The following is an 18,134-nucleotide window of genomic DNA, read 5'->3' on the forward strand; positions in this document are numbered from 1 at the left end:
AGCACACCTGTCACACCAAATTGGACCCAACCATCTCAACTTGATTACATCTGCGCAAACCCATCTTCCGCATCTGCACAAACCCGTCTTCCAAATAAGCTCACATTCACAATTCCCGGGGGTCTCGAGCGTACTTTTGGGGGGACACAATTCAACTCACCACAGCACCCAACCCCTCGCCCCCTTGCACAGCTTACTATTCACCGAGAATGACATGTATCATTGTCCGTGGTCCTGTGAATGAGCTTCAGTCTCCCACTCTCCACTTTCCCGCCCAGAGACGACACGAAAACCAAAACCTTTGAAGAGGAAACGACGATTCCTTTTTTAAAAATGGAATTTTCATTTTTTACATTATTATCTTTAACTGTGGCAAAAAATATATATGACATACAAATTTACCCTCTCCACCATTCCTAACTGTCCAGTTCAGGGGCATTTAGGAACGTTCGCGTGTCTGTGCAGCCATCACCACCATCAACATTCAGAACTCTTTGTTTTGTAAAACTAAAACTCCGAACCCATTCAACAACCTGCCGTTCCCCTCCCCGCTGATGGTGCTATTAAACACGGAATCCATTACGAATGCGTGATCCTTGAGTTGCTTTAACCCAAGGTGTTGATTATATAGAGCATACACAATACAGTGATTTATAATGTTATAATACACACACATATACATTTGTGTACACACACATACAGTCATTAGAAGTAAAATATTAGAAGTAAAATAATAGTCGGGTGATAAAGTCGCCACTAGAGGAAGGTAAGCTAGTCTGGTGCAACTGAGAAGTGTTTTCTGCTGCTTGTCCCAGAATGTGACCCAATTCCCTCATTCGACTGATGAAATTATTGCCTAAGCAAAAGTGACGAGAGCCCCTTGGGGATGTTTGTGGTAAGCCCTCGTGGGAAGGTCTCACTGGTCCCATTTGAAAGTGCATTCAAATCAACGCTACAACATTTGTTTATAGCTCTCATCTGTGCCAGACGTTACTCTAAGCACCGGGACACGGAAATAATACATTCCCAACTTCAAGAGCTCAAGTCCTTAGGAGCTAGAGATAGTCAATACCAGGAATATCCAGTATGTTTCTTTTTTTAAATACAGCTTTTCTATCTTTTAAATATTTTTTTCAAAGGATGCTACATGTCAAATGTACTTCAATTAAAAAAAAAAAAAGGGTATTAAAATCTTCCTTTGGGCAACTTCCTCTTCTTTACTCCTCTGCGTCATCAGTCCCAGACCTCTGGTATTGTACTTTTTAAATATTTTTCAAGGAAGGACGAGGCCTCTGTGGGCATTAAGGAGATGCTGGAAGTTCAGGAGAGGTTTGTGTTGGAAGAAAGGTTTCAGAGCAGTTAGCCGGAACTGGTCAGAGGACTGCTGGTGGAATTTCTCCCCACAAGTGTCCTATTTAGGGCTTCTGCAGTCTTGCCTGGCCCAAGAGAGTGCACACTCCTTCACAAAGTACACTGCCTGCCCAGAAGACTGTGGTATACCCTCTTCCAGGAAGCTCTTGCACATCCTGAATCTTCTCTTTGCCTATTCTTAGCTGTTGATATTCTGTCCTCAGTCCCTTTTTGATGGTCACTTTATACCATCTTCCTGGTTCATCGAATATAATCCCAGAGCTGGAACTACTGTATATAATCTGATGAGTTCAAAATGTAAGTTACCAACACAGACTTCATTCCTCAACCTTTAAACCACAGATCCAATTCCTAGGGGTATTTTCACTTAGAACTTCTACTGGCATATTCTTTGAGCGAGTCTAAAAGTTACCTATCTCCCACTGCCAAATTTCTCTAAGCCATGCTGTGCTGTGTGTGTGTATATGTGTGTGTGTATGTGTCTGTGTGTGTGTATCTGTGTATGTTATCTTGGTGGACTGCACTGGCATTCATGCCTTTTTCCTCCTCTATCAGTGAGACATGGAGAAAAAAACAACATCACTCAGAGTTCAGGGTTCTCAATGCTTTTGGGATTAGATCGTCTTAAATTCAGGGGTATGTAAGAACACATTAAAGGTTAACAACACACTCCCCAATTCCCATGCCCTTAATGTTGGGTTCCACAATTGCCGTAGTGTGTCAGAAAGTAGGTAAGATTGAAAGGAGCACAGACTACCATTCCAAGAATAGGTACACTAGGAAAAAAAACAAAACAGATCAATATTCTAAACTCCAAAGCCAGGATTTTCAGAGCTGTTCACTCATGAGGCAGTGACTTTTAGTCCTTAATTTGATTAATGGGTTTTAGCGACTATCTATAGCTAATGAGAAGACCAAGAAAAAATGTCTTTATATAGTTTGTGGGATTTTGTCAGTTTGATTACTTATACTTTTTATTGTTGGATTAATGAAAGCAAGCAGGACAAGGGCTGATTCACTTGGATGATGCACTTGTTTCTGGTGAGATCTTGGTGGAATATAATACTGGAGGGCTGGACTTTTGAAGAAAAGGATATCTAATATTGCTCTGATATTATTCTGTTTGATCTCACTCAATGTTGAGTATTACGCGTCAAGAACTATCTCAGGTAATTGACTTCACCCTTCCTACATTAAAAGATGTTCTTGGAGTTCCATGGAGATTTTGAAAAGTGATTCCAGAATTATGAAACCATAAATGAGTTTATTCAGAGCTATCAGGTCAAACACCCAGAGGCAATGAGATCCAGCACAAATGGACCTGGGGCCTGGCCTCTGCATTATCAGACAGGAAGGTTATGGCCAAGGCCTTCAGGCCCCTGGTGGATCATTTGAGCTTCGTAGGTCCAGGGTTTCCTGTTAGGATAATAAAAATATTTTGGAACTAGATGCGACATTATGAATATACTAAGTGCCTCTTAATTGCTTACTTTAAAATGGTTAATTTTAGGATGTATAAATTTCACCTCAATTACACATTTAAAAAGGCCTGTCAGTTGATAGTGGTTGAACTTTCCCGCTCCAACAACTTCCTAGTTCTTTTGCAATAAATCCTCCATCCATTACCATGTGTTATAAGATGCTACAAATCCGGGCCTGCCTACTTCTCTCACCTCTCTTTGCACTCATGGTTGCTTGCTGTATGCGAGTCACACAGTCTTTGGGGTTCTTAAACACAGCAAGTGTGTATTCTTTTTCTTTTCTTTTTTTTTTTTTTAAGGTTTTATTTATTTATCTGAGACAGAAAGAGAGCGTGCACAAGCGGGGGCAGGGGGAAGAGCAGAGAGAGAGGGACAAGCAGACTCCACACTGATCACGGAGCCCAACCAGGGGTTCAATCTCACAGCCCTTAAATCATCACCTGAGCTAAAATCAAGAGTCACACACTCAACTCATTGAGCCACCCAGGCCCCCCTCAGCAAGTTTGTTTTCACCTCAGTGTTTCTGCACGAGCTCTTTCCTCTTCCCAGGATACCTATCCCTTGGCTTTGCACAGGACCGCCATTTTCTTATCCTTCAGGTCTCAGCTCAAAGCCACTTCCTCAGAGAGTGTCCTCTGATGATCATATCTAAATCTGTCTGTCCTTAGGCTTGGGTTTTTTTCTTCTCGAGCACTTCTACCATATGAAATTATTTTTCATTCATTTTTTTACTCATTATTATCTGTTTCTCTCCACTAGAAAGTACATTTCATGTGAAGAGGAATTTTGTCAATTCTGTTCATTTGTCCACCCCCACTGCCCAACACATGAAGGCATCAAAGATTCTTTGCTGCATTGGGGAGCGTGGGTGGTTCAATTGATTAAGTGTCCAACTCTCCATTTCGGCTCAGGTCATGATCTCAGGGTCATAAGATCAAATTCCACATCGGACGCCACACTCAGTCTGGAGTCTGCTTTAGATTCTCTCTCTCCCTCTCCCTCGGCCCCGCCTCCTCCTCCTTTCTCTCTCTCTCTAAAAAAAAATTCTTTCCTGCATAAAGGATTGGAAGGAAGGAAGAAAGGAGGGAGGGAGGGAGCAATGAAGGATCCAATGAAGACAGACTCTTAGGTCACATCTAGGTAGAGGTGGTCCAGATTCCTGTGATAGATTAACAAAGTCTGCCATGAGTGTAGAACGGCACTGGTGAGTTACAGAGACAATGGTATGCTCATAAATGTTTAATAACTAGCTCTTGGAGGTGAGGCTGGAGGTGGGGGGGCGATGTCCTGACTTGGGGCATTTATCTGTTTACTTGGTTTAAACATTCTCACCGTGGCTGATTTCAAGAAATCAGTAAGTTGTGACTTGGCTCATGAAATTCCTGAAAATTTGCTCATCAGCCCTTATGAGCTGGTACGAGCCAATTCCAGCAACACCACCAGAGAAATGGCGTGCATCTGCCACCCCTGAGATAGTCCTATACTTTCCTTTTATGGAGAGAGAACCTGAAACCTGGAGAAGAAAAACTGCTGGATCAAGATTAGATGGCAAGTACACAGCAGAGGCCCGTTCCTTGTTTAAAGGCTGTTTTTCTTTGTAAAGACCTTCAGATGCTGTCAAAAGAAAAGCCCCAAGAGGCACACCACAGATTTCTGCCTTGAGAGGGCTTATTGAAAGAGCTGTGAGGTTGTGTAGCTAAAACTTCTGGCAAGGACCCAAGCAGGTTGACAAACTCCTTGCTTGCCAGAAGTTTGGCTAGCCAGGGGGATTTTCAACACTTGCATTTTGCTTGGGGGAAGGCTCTGCAGTGTACTGTGGGCTCCCCCCACCACCCCCAAATCCAGTTGCTTCTTCGGGCCACATGGACCTCAGCAAAAGGGCTAAGGAACTGACCAGCTATAAATTCAACTTTCATATCTCTAGGAGTAAAACTGAAGGACATTCTTAAAAATTGGCTTTTGTTGTTCAAGACAGAACTTAATTCGGAATCCAAAAGAACACCTAGGGAACACACACACACACACACGGAAAGAAATACCAAAATTCACCCCCCTGCAACTATGTCCCTTTTCAAGCCATGCCCCCTTCTATTGTAACAGTGAACATGGTGTTCATTTCCCAGAGATATTCGTGTGGTAGACTGTTGGCTCTTCAACCGTAGAAAATTTCTCTCTCTTTGTTTCTTTCCTCAGTTTGAACTCTGAGAATCTCCCAGATATCTAGCACAGAACCTGGCTGATTGACTTGTGGAACTGAGAAACGTGGAACCCCATGAGCAGGCAGAAGGACACCGCAGGTGGGGGGCCCGAGCTGCAGCCCATGCTCTCTGACCTGAAGACTAGGGACTGAGACAACCCATTTCCTCTCTTAGAGCCTCAGTGTTCTCATCTGTATAATGAGGCCATGGGATGGCAGAATTACCAAGGTCTCTCTTGTTGCTCAAAATCTCGGAGAATAAGTGATCTGAAGGGGCACGTGCACCCGAATGTTTATAGCAGCAATGTCTACAATAGCCAAACTATGGAAAGAACCTAGATGTCCATCAACAGATGAATGGATAAAGAAGATGTGGTATATATACACAATGGAATACTATTCAGCCATCAAAAGAAACGAAATCTTGCCATTTGCAATGACGTGGATGGAACTAGAGGGTATCATGCTTAGCGAAATAAGTCAATCAGAGAAAGACAACTATCATATGATATCCCTGATATGAGGAAGTGGAGAGGCAACATGGGGGGTTAAGGGGGTAGGAGAAGAATGAGTGAAACAAGATGGGATTGGGAGGGAGACAAACCATAAGTGACTCTTAATCTCACAAAACAAACTGAGGGTTGCTTAGGGGAGGGGGTTTGGAAGAGGGGGGTGGGGTTATGGACATTGGAAAAAAAAACAATCTCGGAGAATAGCACAGTTTTCAGATTGCATTAGTATATTCCCTGGGATAGATAGGTAGTGAGCTACTTCTGCATGCAGCCCTGTGCTCATCTGCGAAATGGAGTTAAGCAGCATGGAGTAGTTGAAAGCCCACGGTCTGTGGAGCCAAGTAGAATCATACTTTTAATCTTGCTCCTCTCCATGCTAGCTGTGTGACATCTTGCCAATTACTTCACATCTCTGAGCTTTGTATCCCTCATTTGTGAAGAGAGGCTCTGAACCTCTTTATGGGGTGGTTGTGAGGAGTAAGTGAGGAAAGACAAGTGAAGTGCCCGGCACCTAGTAGGTAGTCTGCAAATATTCACTTCTTGGCTGCTTTACTTTTCCCCCTCCATGTCCAAGTTAAGAATATATAAAAGCAAAAGGGATACTCTCACTGAAATATTTGGAATAACTACATCTGACATTTGGGTTGGATTTGTATAAGATAAAAGGTCACTGAAACTCCCCCCAATGCGGCATGGAAGCTTGCTATAGTGAGAAACCGTGCTCTTCTCTTGGCTGCTGAAATCGATTTCTCCATTTGCTAGTTTATTAGTGCCTTTTCCACCTAGCAAGGCTTGTCTGTAAAATGGAAAGTTTCATAGGTTAAAAAGAAGGAGGGGAAGGAGGAGGAAGAGGAGGAGGAGGAGGAACCAAGTGGAGAGTTGCGGGGGACATGGCTGCATCCGGCCCCCTCTGAGGGTTAATGTGTGCGGAAACATGCCGAGAAGGAAGGATCTAAGCTGATGACATTACTTGAGTGGTCTCTGGTCACTCATGCTTGTCCTTCAAGGTCAGCAGTTAGAAATTTCATCTAGAACTAGGGTCTTTTTTTTTTTTTCCTTTTTAAGGTTCTGTTTCATGTGGTTTTAAAATTATGAGACCATTCACCATGATGAAGCATAGGAAAATAAGAGAAGGAAAAAAATCCATCGTTTGTTTACAATATTATATTTGCTTTTCATTTTTACTCTGCATTTAGATAGCATTACATTGACATCAGTGGGATTACACTCCATGTCATGTTTAATGACTTGCCTAGCCTCACTCAATTAGGAACAACAGTTTCTCTATCAGTAGAAATCAACATTGCCATCCATTGTACGGTGACTTATTATGATGTCATGGGGTGTAGAGATAATTACTTAACCAGTCCGCATGATAGGACATTTTGATGTTTTCACAACTGCGCAGGCCCACGGGAGCACTTTGAAAGAAGTCAGAAGTCAGTCCAAGCCAAGGGAACGGTCTTCAGCTGCAGTGGCCCTTGGAACTCCGCTCTTCCGAGCATCTGGCCCTCTAACTACAGAGTGGGAGAGGGGCAAACAGAGTTTCTGCAGCTGCCAAAAATTCTGCAAGAATTTTCTCCTTTTCAATGCCATAGACCAGGACTTGACCAAATTCAGCCCTCCACCTGATTTTGTACAGCCTGGTAGCAAAGAATGGCTTTTGCAGTTTGTTGTTGTTGTTGTTGTTGTTGTTTTAATGGCTGAAAAAAAAAATCAAAAGGCTAATACTTTGTGACACACATGAATTATGGGGTTCAAATTTTGGTGTCTATAAATAAAATTGTTTTTCACCTTACGTAGTTACCAAAGTTTTATGGGGACAGGGTCAGGCTCATTGCTTTATGTGATGCCTATGGTTGCTTTGGAGCTGGGATGGTAGAGTTGAGTCTTTGCAACAAATATTTTATTGCCTCTGGTACCTCCTACACGCCCTTTGCAACAGTCTGCCAATGTCTGCCAGGGTCTATTTTGTATTTAACATGACAACTTCATGTGTTCACAGTGATATCTAATAGTCATTAAAATCTGGGGCTTTATAATAAGTTCTAAGCTTGAAGAAATCTTGGGCTGTCGACCTGCTGATTCCTTTGAACAATTTTCACTGATGAATTTATGTGACTCGTTTCTCTGCTCCATGCCTCAGGTTTCCAGTCAGGGAAATAGGCAGATTGAATTAGATCTCTAGGGCACTTCATTCATTCCTCCCTTCAGCAAACATGTTCTTCATGCTTACGACATGCCAGGCTCCATGAAAACTCTGGAGCTTCCTGGTAATGTTGATGAAGTGGGAAAATATTCTGTGGTTCTCACTCAGTAAATGACTACTAATAAGAAAAGGAAATATGAAGTCTACCAGGAAGAAATCCAGGAGGGTCCCTTGCTGTAAAGGCAAACAAATGACTTCTCCCTGAAATTAAATTTAGAGTCTCAAGGAATTTCAAATGCAATAACTTCTTGTAGGCGACTCTGAAGAGAAAAGGGTGTGTTTTGTGCCAGGACCCTCTCCTCTCTTAGCCTTTCTCCCCCTCCAGTCTGCCAGGGGAGCTTTTCCAGAAAATACAATCATAAGACTCAATCATAGGACTCTAAGGGACTTCTTCATTTGAAGGAGAGGAGCTAGAGCAAACCTCTTTTTCATCAATGTTTCAGATCTTTGTGACTTTCTGATTCAGCAATCACTAAGGGAGCTCCTGCTGTTGCGTACCTCTGTGGCTTGGGGCGCTCTGCGTCTGGGGGGAAATCCTGATACGGCGTCAAAGCCTAAAGTTTCTAAAACGTTGATTCTCTGTATCCAAACTGGACTCCTCAGCAGACAGCAGCTCAGGCTGACTTTCTAAGAGAGAAAGGCTGACCTTTTCTAGATTTCTCAGGCATTATAAACCAAGGACCCTTTGAGGCTGTGAATGCATTTTTATAATTATTAATATAATGTATTATATATAATATGATATTATATATTATAATATATAGAATATAATTATAATGCATCTTTATAATTAATAATATAATATATTATAAATAATGTAATAATCATAACAGCTCATGTTGATTAATTAATTAATTAATTAATTATGTTCTAAGCTCTGCATTATGTTATATGCATTTTTGCATTTAATCTTCCTAATAGCCCCCAAGGTCAGTATTATCCATTCACTTTCCAATGAAGAAACCAAAGCTCAAGGAGCCTAACTTAATAGGTAACTTGTTTAAAGATGCGCCGTTAGCTAGAGATATGCCAGAACCAGAAGTCAAAACCCTCCGGCTCTGAAATCCTTGTTTTTAGTACTAGAGCATATTACAGTTTTATTACCCTCATTCCTCTGAATGCATACACTCCTGATTCCTTCAAATGGCCCCCACCTTCTGCAATTTGATTCAATTCAATCCAATGATATTTAAGTTTTGACCCGAGTTTCCAATAAACAGCACATTTCTGATTCCTTTGAACAATTTTCTGCTAAGCCTTTTCCTGTGTATGTTTTGACTAACAGCTGGTCTGCAGCAGACACACAGCAGATCTCAACTCAATGATGGTCTAGCACCCCGCAGCCACTAGACCATGCTCCTTAACTTCAGGGACCCCCTGGACGTCTCTATCCACAGAGCTTAGCCCACTGCAGGTGTCCTGGACTGGAAAATCATGGTTACCGTCACATCCCTGAGCCCCTCCTGAGGGATCCTGGACCTTCCGCAGACCCTGCTGAGAGCTCACCCTTGGGCTGCCATGGTTTATGATGGGATCTTCTCTCTTTTATTTATTTCTCTTTTGTGGGGGGCTTAACAACAGAAGTTTATTCCTCACAGTTCTGAAGGCCGGCCAACTCCATTCCTGGTGAAAAGCCTCTTTTTGCTTTGTCCTGCTGTACCCCTACCGGGCACCTTTGCTGTACAGCCACTGGGAGGTTAGAATAGGGTTAGAAGATGGGGAGGAGGAGAGAGAGAGACGGAGAGGAATACCCTAAAGATAAAGGTGAAACTTAGAATGACAAGACCTAAATTGGATCGTTTATCCAAAAGATTGGATGGAGAGAGGGAAACAGCATAGCCTCAGAATGTAGTTAAAAGGGCTGCTTGTCTGTGAGTGAGAAGAACCGGGCAGGGCCCACAGAAGGGGGTCTGGGGAACCCCCGTGGGGAAGGAGAAAACCACTATCTATAAGGCCCTAGAAGAGGTGGACACAGAGCAGTCAGGCTCACTTACAGGGGACAGTGGAATGCACCAGAAGGAAGGGGGACTTGTCATGTAATGACAGCCCCATTAGATGGATCTGGAACACTGGATCACTCTGAGCCTCTGTTTCCCTCCTCCGTCAAAGAGCTTCTAGTAATAGTTGCTTGCGGGGTTGCTCTAACAGTTGAGAGAGAAAGGGCTTGCACACTGTATACATCTGGTTTTTGCCCTTTTTTTTTTTTTTTTTTTTTGAGGGAACAATCACAAGAAAAATTCTGATTCAGATGAGGAACACCCAGTCTCCTTTCTTCATGGTATTGTGAGAAAGAATGCTTTTGCCTTTGATCGCACTTTGCTTGCAATTCCCACAAATGCTTCCATTACCAAGCACTCAGTGGTTTGGTTTCCGTGTCTACTATCTGCATCATAACAACCGTGATGACTATGGTCTTAGACTATCGTTCTTCTATAGACTCCAGAAAAATGTGCGGGCTGGGATTTTGAAGAACCTTCATACAGACTTAGAGAGAGTTGACACTTCGTATATACTTGATACTAGTATTAAACTAGAGAAAGATGTATGCTATCTTGGAGCTTAGTATAGTTACTATAGGTAGACTTCAGATTTGTCTCTGAGTTTCCTGGCAGCCAAGTCGAAAAGGTAAGTTTGTTGGATTACTTCTCACTGCATGGGAGAAGGTATACCAACTCTTTTTTCTTTTCTAAAGATTTTATTTATTTTTTTACTTATTTGAGAGAGAGTGAGAGAGACAGAGAGAGAGCACAAGCTGGGGGAGCAGCAGAGAGAGAGGGAGAAGCAGACTCCCTGCTGAACAAGGAGCCCAATGCAGGACTCTGTCCCAGGTCCCTGGGATCATGACCTGAGCCAAAGGCAGATGCTTAACAGACTGAACTCCCCAGGAGCCCCAGGCATTCCAATTTTTAAGACAAATTCTAAAACAAATTTATTATAATGAAAATAATGTGACATCTTCAAAAATAATTTTATCCAAATACAGAAATATTTTGAAGGTGGCTGCTTCTCAAATCTTTCCTCAAAGGGAAGATTTTAAAGAATAATTCCAAACCTTTTGATCATTAAGAAGCTAGTATCATTATCAAGGATAATATGGCCCAGTAGCTTTTACTGGTCCAGCTCCCTACAAGGGCAGAACTCGGAATCTGGTACAAAACCAAGAGTGTGGTGCCATCGTTAATTAGCCATATCCTACCCTGGATACACATGTGAAAGGTGGGGCCTGGAAAGAGCATATTCTCTGAAGATTCTCCTAGCAGTGCTGATGTGAAGCCACCTTTAAAAACCTGGCAAACTATCTTAGCAAAGGAGTTAAGTAATACTCCCAGGGAGGTCAGATCCTCCCAAAAGGACCATGAAGCATTTACTGTTGGTAGCTAACCTTTTAAAAAAATATAAACATACTCTTGCTTGTCCAGATCATTTCAAAAGTGTCACCGCCTGCATTTGATGAGCCTTGGTGCCCCTTCTTTCCATGGTTTTTTAAACATGAGATGATTGGGCAGTTATGGACTTAGAATCCCATTATCGGAGCAGTCATGCTCGTTCATCCTTGAGGACTTCATTCATGCTGCTACTCCGTCGGATACCTCCTTTCCCTGCTCACCTGACTTCCCTCCATCCATTCCAATCCCCCACCTTCCCAACTCCCACTCATCCTTGTGACCTCCATTTATTTTTTAAAAAGACTTATTTGAGAGAGAGGCCGGGGGAGGGGCAGATCAAGCCAAACCCAAAGCTTGATCCCACGACCCGGAGATCACAACCTGAGCTGTAATCAAGAGCTGGATGCTCAACCGACTGAGCCAGCCACCCAGGTGTTCCGTGACCTCCATTTAAATGTCATTTCATACAGAAGGCTTCCGTGGATGCATATTTGGACAAGGTCTGCCTACCAGTGGCTCCCTCCTGACCGTCCTAAGGATTTGGAACCTCCTGTCTCTAGACAGGTATCTTCTCTACTCTATTGTAAGCTCTCCCAAGGCAGACCCTGTTTGGTCTTCTTCACCCTGTTTCTCTGGTGCCCAGCACAAAGCCGGGTTCATCATAGATATCTAATAAGTATTTGTGGTGGGAATGAATGAATATATGGCCTGCCATATTGTATACATGCAGAAACCGAGGACCAGAGAGGCACTCAAAGTTCAGCCGAACATCAGTCACAGAACCTGGATGAGAAATAATGAAGACGATAAAAATGCACTGACCCTTTGCTAAGTTCCTGGCACTGGGCTGAGTGCTGTTTATCCATTATCTAGGTCAATCCTCATCAGATGACTATGAGGTAGTTCCTAAAACCAGGTGCCGTCCTGGATTCTCTCCCACACCCTCTCATCTAATCCCTCATCAAAATCCTCCAGCCCTACAAAATACATTTGTGTCTGACGTCTTCTTTTCACCTCCACCATACACAAAGCCTCCGTAACCAATTGTCCAAACTACTGCAACAAGCAGCCACGCACCGATCTCCTGGCTTCTGTTCTTGGCTGCTCCAGAACTATTCTCCAGCAGCAGCCAGAAAGGAGCTGCCATTGTCAGGGAGGCCACACTCTTCTGCTTAAAACCCTCTGGTTTCCATCACACAGGATTGAGAGAGAAGTTCTTTACTGTGGCCTGTGAGACCCACAAGGATCTGGTCCCTGCTAGCTTTCTGACCAACTCTACTACTTTCCCATCAGCTGCTTCTCTCACCACACAGGGCCCCAGCACCCTGACTTCAAACATGTGCTTCCTTCTAAGTCTGTGCCCAGACTGTGCCCTCCACCTGGAGCTCTCCTGCTGTCTCACTGCCTGACTTCAGCCCTCATTAAAATGTCACCTGTTCTGAGGAGTCATCCCTAAATTTCTCCAGCCCTTTACCCATCACATTACATTGCTGTTTTTGTTTATAGTACTCACCACTATCTAACATCTTTCTTGTCCAATTTTTTATCGGCCATCTGCCTCCACTGTCAAATTGCCCCCCTGAGTTATTATCAGCCCCCAAGATCTCATCTGTGTCATTGACCACTCTACTCCCATACCTAGAACTACAACTGTTCATTGCTTATTACACACTTTCTGAATTAATGGATCAACACCCATTTTTCAGATGCAAAAACTGCAGCTCAGAGAAATCCAGTAAGTTACTCAAGATCATGCATTTATAAAGGGGCAGCACTGGGATTCACCAGAAACCTCACTCAACCCTAAAATCTAGATTCTGTAGCTTTGAGCCCAGTGTCCAGTTCTCTCCACCATTCCAGATTCTTAGAAGGGAAGGCCTATTCGGGTTTTTCCCCCTAAGGTGGCTGAGATTCCCAGATGAATCGGGCTTTGAGAAACCATCCCCCTCACTATGGACTTTGAGAAGCACGGGGACAAGGCTCTAGCAGCTAATCCCTGCTGCCCAACCCATATGTGAAACACTTTGATGGTCCCCACTGTGCCATTCAGGGAAACAATCCTCATATAACCCCATCCCTGGGCCTTGGACGGTAGGACTATTTCCATTCTCCCTGCCACAGAGCCACTGGGGAGATGGTGACGTATATAAATAAGACATGACTGTATCTGAGGTTGCAGGAGAGCTCTCCCTCTAGAACATTCAGGTGTGAGAGGCCTGGAGGTCACCAAAATAGAGAGGTGAAGTGGAGTGGGGGGTGAGGGTCGTCCTGGGGACGAACCTTGAGTTCCAGCATCCAGACTCCATTTCTGCTGTCCTGGGACTCTGTGTGGTCAGAACAGGGGACAGAGAAAATGCTGGTTCCACCAAACACTGCATTTATTAGCTCAAGGAAGACATTTCGCAAAGCCTCAGCTTACTCATTTGCAGAATAGTGATAGCAATCTCCACTGCACAGCCCCGGATGGTGGTTCGTATTCTAGTCACTCAGGTGATAAAGCTGGTAGGGAAGAGACAGGAAGGGAAGTTATTGCTGAGGATATATTTGAAGGGGAAGAGAAGATGAGGTGGCAGGAATTTGAATAATAATATTCCATTGCCTGGTATTGCACTGTCGCTTTACAATGTACGTTCGTGTCTATATCTCTGCGACAACTCACAGCCTTCTAATACGCACATTACTATTACCATAATTACCCCTAACTCACACAGACAATATCCTCCAAAGAGAAGATACTGAGCCTGATATATAGAATCATGTAGTAGGAGGAAGCCATAAAGAGAAGATATTTGTAGTTAAAAGATCTGTATTTAAATTTGCACTCTACCATTTCGATCCTTGTTAAAGTCTCTGAATATCAGTTCCCTCCTCTGTAAAATGGGGACAATCGTTTCTCCCAGAGCTGTGATCTTGTGGGTGAAATGCTTTAAGATGAATGTCACAGTTCTATAAAGTAATGTTATAACTTATCCCACTAGGGGATGGCGCTGGCTTCCCATTTCACCCTTTTATGAAGGAGAACTGATTCTTTGGAAAGCGCAGTACTTCTTGGCTGCCTTTCAGGATCCGGAGGAAGGGTTTAGCATACTCTGACTTAGGCTGCCAGTCTTGGGGCAGTTTAGCATAATTGCAGCCTTGAGAAGACACGAATGTGAGATTTCAGAAGCTTCCTAGCTATTCGCAGAGGGCCCTGAGTCCCCGCTGGGCCATCATCCATGGGTCAGCCGTTGTCCACTTTTAGAGAGGTCTGGGAAGACCCAGGGCCACAGTCCAGAAAGCATCCAGAGAAGGATAGCTTTGCCACAAAGCCACAGGGGCTGGGCCTGCTGTGGCAGAGACCAGGGTTGCCTCTGTGAGCTGATTCCGCTCATTGTCAGACAGAAGGGGCCAGAATCACTTCTCGTCCACCCATTGCCTACCTGCCCCGGGGCTGAAGGTGCTGTCTGCTGGCCCCACAGCAGCTGTTCTGTGCCCAACCTCAGGCCCAGTGCACAGTTGCCCCTGGCCTCCCCATGCTGGCAACCCCTTTTTGTGCTGTTGAACAGCAGTGAGAGGAGCTGTGGCCTGCCCTGCCCTGGGGAGTGTCTGCAGCAGGAGCAGGCCCTGAATTGATTTTCAAGATTAACTGTCATCCCCAGCTGTGAAGCAGCCCTCACAGGAACTGAGCAATCTTTCTGGGTTTTCTCCTGCTTCAGAAATCACTTTCTCTGCCAGGTATCTGGGAAAACAATAGATTGGTGGGTCCTAGGAGGTCTTTTTCTGGCCATTGAAAGATCAAGCCCTCCGAGGATGAGCAGGAGGAGGCACTGAGAGAGTCTCCAGTAAGAAGGGCTCCCCCTGTGCACGTGACTTTCATCTTTGCTGTATGGTCCTAAGCGGATTGCTTAACCTCTCTGACATGTCAGATCCTCACCGCCCCCCACCAAAAGAAAGTATTCACACTTATCTTATCATGTGCTTATGAAAATTAGAGAAAACAGAGATGCACAAAAGTGCCTGGCCCAAGAAGGCCCTCAATAACATGAATGGTGGTCATTTTACAGTTCCCACCTCACCCAGGGCTGTTCCCCCAAACTGGGGGGGGGGGGATTTTCAACAGGAACTCCACCAAATAATAAGGGAGGTCAAAAAGGAAATGAAGAGGGGCGCCTGGGCCGCTCAGTGGGTTAAAGTCTCTGCCTTCAGCAGATAAATAAATAAATAAATAAAATCTTAAAAAAAAAAAAAAGGAAACGAAGAAATAAATATCTTGTTTGAATTAGAAAACGATAACATTTTCATAGTCCAACTTTCTGCTGGTTTCAGACCTTGGTGGCTGAGATCCACCATCCCCACCAAGTTCGCTTGTCCATCTCACTTCTAAATAATCCCCAGGTCATTCTAGGTCTCCCAAACAGATCTAGGGATTTAGCTTATCCTGTTTCTTGGATCAGTGCCAAAGCTCCTTGTGAATTTCAACCCATTCCCCTTGGAGTCTTGCATACCCCAGGAAGGCTCCCTCTGGTACAAGATCCCTGGTGCTCCCCGTTACTTGCAGGAGTCTGAGGTCCAACTGTTGAGACCCAACGTAGGGCGGGCTATTAGCCATGCCTGCATGGGTATGTCACAGTGTGCTCACTCCTAGGAAAACCAGCTTCCCGGACCCCACTCATAACTCAGCCCTCAGTGCACGTCACCTAAATCAAGATCACACCAGATGCTTGCTAAAGATGCAAAGTCCTAGGCCACATCTGTGCTGACCCACAGAGACTCTCTAAGGGTGAGGCTAGGAATCTGCCCATACAAAAAGCTTCCAACTTATTATCATGCCTTATTATATAGATGTTTACACCTCTCTATTATCTGAGAGGAAGAGGGTGTAAACATCTGAGTGAGGCAATCCAGCAGGCAGAAACACCTGCTATCTGTGAGGTGCCCCACATGTTTAAGGAATCGTGAGGACGAATCTTAGGGCAATGGACTAGTTCCATAGTCACTTGATCTTTAGTATCATTTCATGTAGGGCAGTGCTGGCCAGCAGAAGGTGCGTGCTGGATGTTGATTTATGTCCGTATGATGGAGAAAGGGGATGGAGGTGCTCGATTTTTATTTGAATGTTGCCAAAATGAATTAAGTTTTATAATACTACAGATGACTTGATATCCACAGAGAAAGGATTTGTATACACACACACACACACACACACACTGGCTACCAGAAACATGCCTAGCATTTTTATAAAATGTTCTCGTACAATCCTCCCAATTCCCTTCGTAGGTATTATGAGTTCTATCTTTGGATAAAAAGCATGGCACACAGAGCTGATTAATTGTCCCTCTTTCCTTTTGCTATGAAGTGGCGTGGTCCATCTTCAAACTGGAATCTGACTGAGTTAAAACCTGTACCCTTGGTCTTTATCCCTTGCTTCTTTCTTAATTTGTAGTTGTGAGCTTCTTCATACTTAACAAAGTATGCCTAAGGAGATCAGGGTCTATGAGGGAGTATAAAAGAAAAGGATGAATATCTATATTAGGAGGTTGACCTGGATTTGTAGAGAGATGTGGTGTAGCAGGGGTTCCAAGAAGGTGGCACTGGCATCTCATTGCCAAGATTTGGGATTGGCCTGGAAGCACAGGAAAGACTGCTCCAAGGGAGAGAGAGTGAAAGGGTATATCAGCTGGCAGGAACAGTCTGAGTAATTGTGTGGAGGTGGAAATAGCAAAGAATTGAGATTGACTGGAGCAGCAGCTAAGGTCTGAGGAAGGAAGAAAGCATGGGCTTATAATATGGCCACGGGGTGTAATTTTATACTTCTTCAGCAGTACCCTGCAGCCCGGCAGACTGGAGGCAAAGGAACAACATTGGGACTGTTTAGGCAGAAATGACCCAATGGCAGCCCATCGCGGTTGACCAGCAGTGTCCTACTATTGCAACAGTTGACTCTGGAGTCCTGATAGGGCTATAAAAGCAGGAGGAGATTGGGATGGATCATGAGAACATGATGGACTGATGATTTCAAGAGTAGGCGCTCATGAGGTGTTTAGCAATTTGTATGCTTCTAACTGCAAAGAATAGAAAACCCTAATCAAGTAGGCTTATATAGCAAGGGAACACCTGAGTTAACCCACACCAGGAGAAGTCCATAGGTAGGGCATCACTAGATGAGGACTGTGAGGGCTTTGACTCTGCTTCTCTTACAACCTATGGACTCTGCCCTTCTCCAAATACTGGCTCAGCCTCCAGCCAGTAGCTAAACAAACCACAGCAACTGCAGAGGTCAGCTTCACAGAGGACAGTATCCAGAGGAAAATGAGGATTGTCTATTTCTTGCATCTCTTATCAGAAAGAAGAAAAACTCTCCTCCAAAGCCCCCCAGTCGACTTCTTCTCATGTCCCATCAGCTAGGATTAGGTCACTTGTCTGTGCCTCAACCAAACGCAGCAGAGGGTTGGAATTCTCATGACTGACATCACCTGGAGTGGAATAAGTGTTGGGGACTTGACTAAGCAGCCCCTACAGGGGAAAATGAAGGAACCCACAAGTTCCTTCTAAACCCCTGGATGTTTCTCGAACATTCCCTCTTTTAATTCTCTCCTCCATTCTCCAGACATGTGCTGTTACCTTTTCCGTGTTAATAAGAAAACAGAGGCTCTGGGAGTTGTCACTGCCCAGGGTCCCACGTCTCTACTGTGCTCCAAAGCCCCTGCTCTTTGTATTACTCTACACTGCAGACTCAGAGTAAAGCGAAAGACAGATGCTGTGCTCAGAGAGGGGATTTCAGTGTTAGACACCTTACATGTGGCAACATTTCTTTTGAAGTGCTACACGCTTGGTTGGCTTCAATGAAGACCTCTAAGACTGAGGACTGTGAGGGTGAGAGTTGAAAACATCATCAAAACAGACTCCTCAAACAGGGAGGCTTCCCTGGGGAATAACCCCGGAGACACCCAATCAGAGTGAGGAGGGTGGGTCAGGTTCCAGACGCTGAGAGGTCCCCAT

General features: G+C 44.2%; 1 long non-coding RNA gene across 1 annotated transcript in view; it reads right to left on the bottom strand.

Annotated features, from left to right (window-relative positions):
- Positions 1-277: 277 nt before the first annotated feature.
- LOC309847093 overlaps positions 278-18,134 on the bottom strand; it is a 149,475-nt gene continuing 131,618 nt past the window's right edge. The window contains exon 4 of the long non-coding RNA XR_014302296.1: positions 278-299. This is a non-coding gene — a long non-coding RNA (uncharacterized lncRNA). The remainder of the gene's footprint in view (positions 300-18,134) is intronic.

This window comes from Mustela nivalis (genome assembly GCF_964662115.1).
Source record: "Mustela nivalis genome assembly, chromosome: 13".
In the NCBI taxonomy this organism is placed as follows: domain Eukaryota; kingdom Metazoa; phylum Chordata; class Mammalia; order Carnivora; family Mustelidae; genus Mustela; species Mustela nivalis.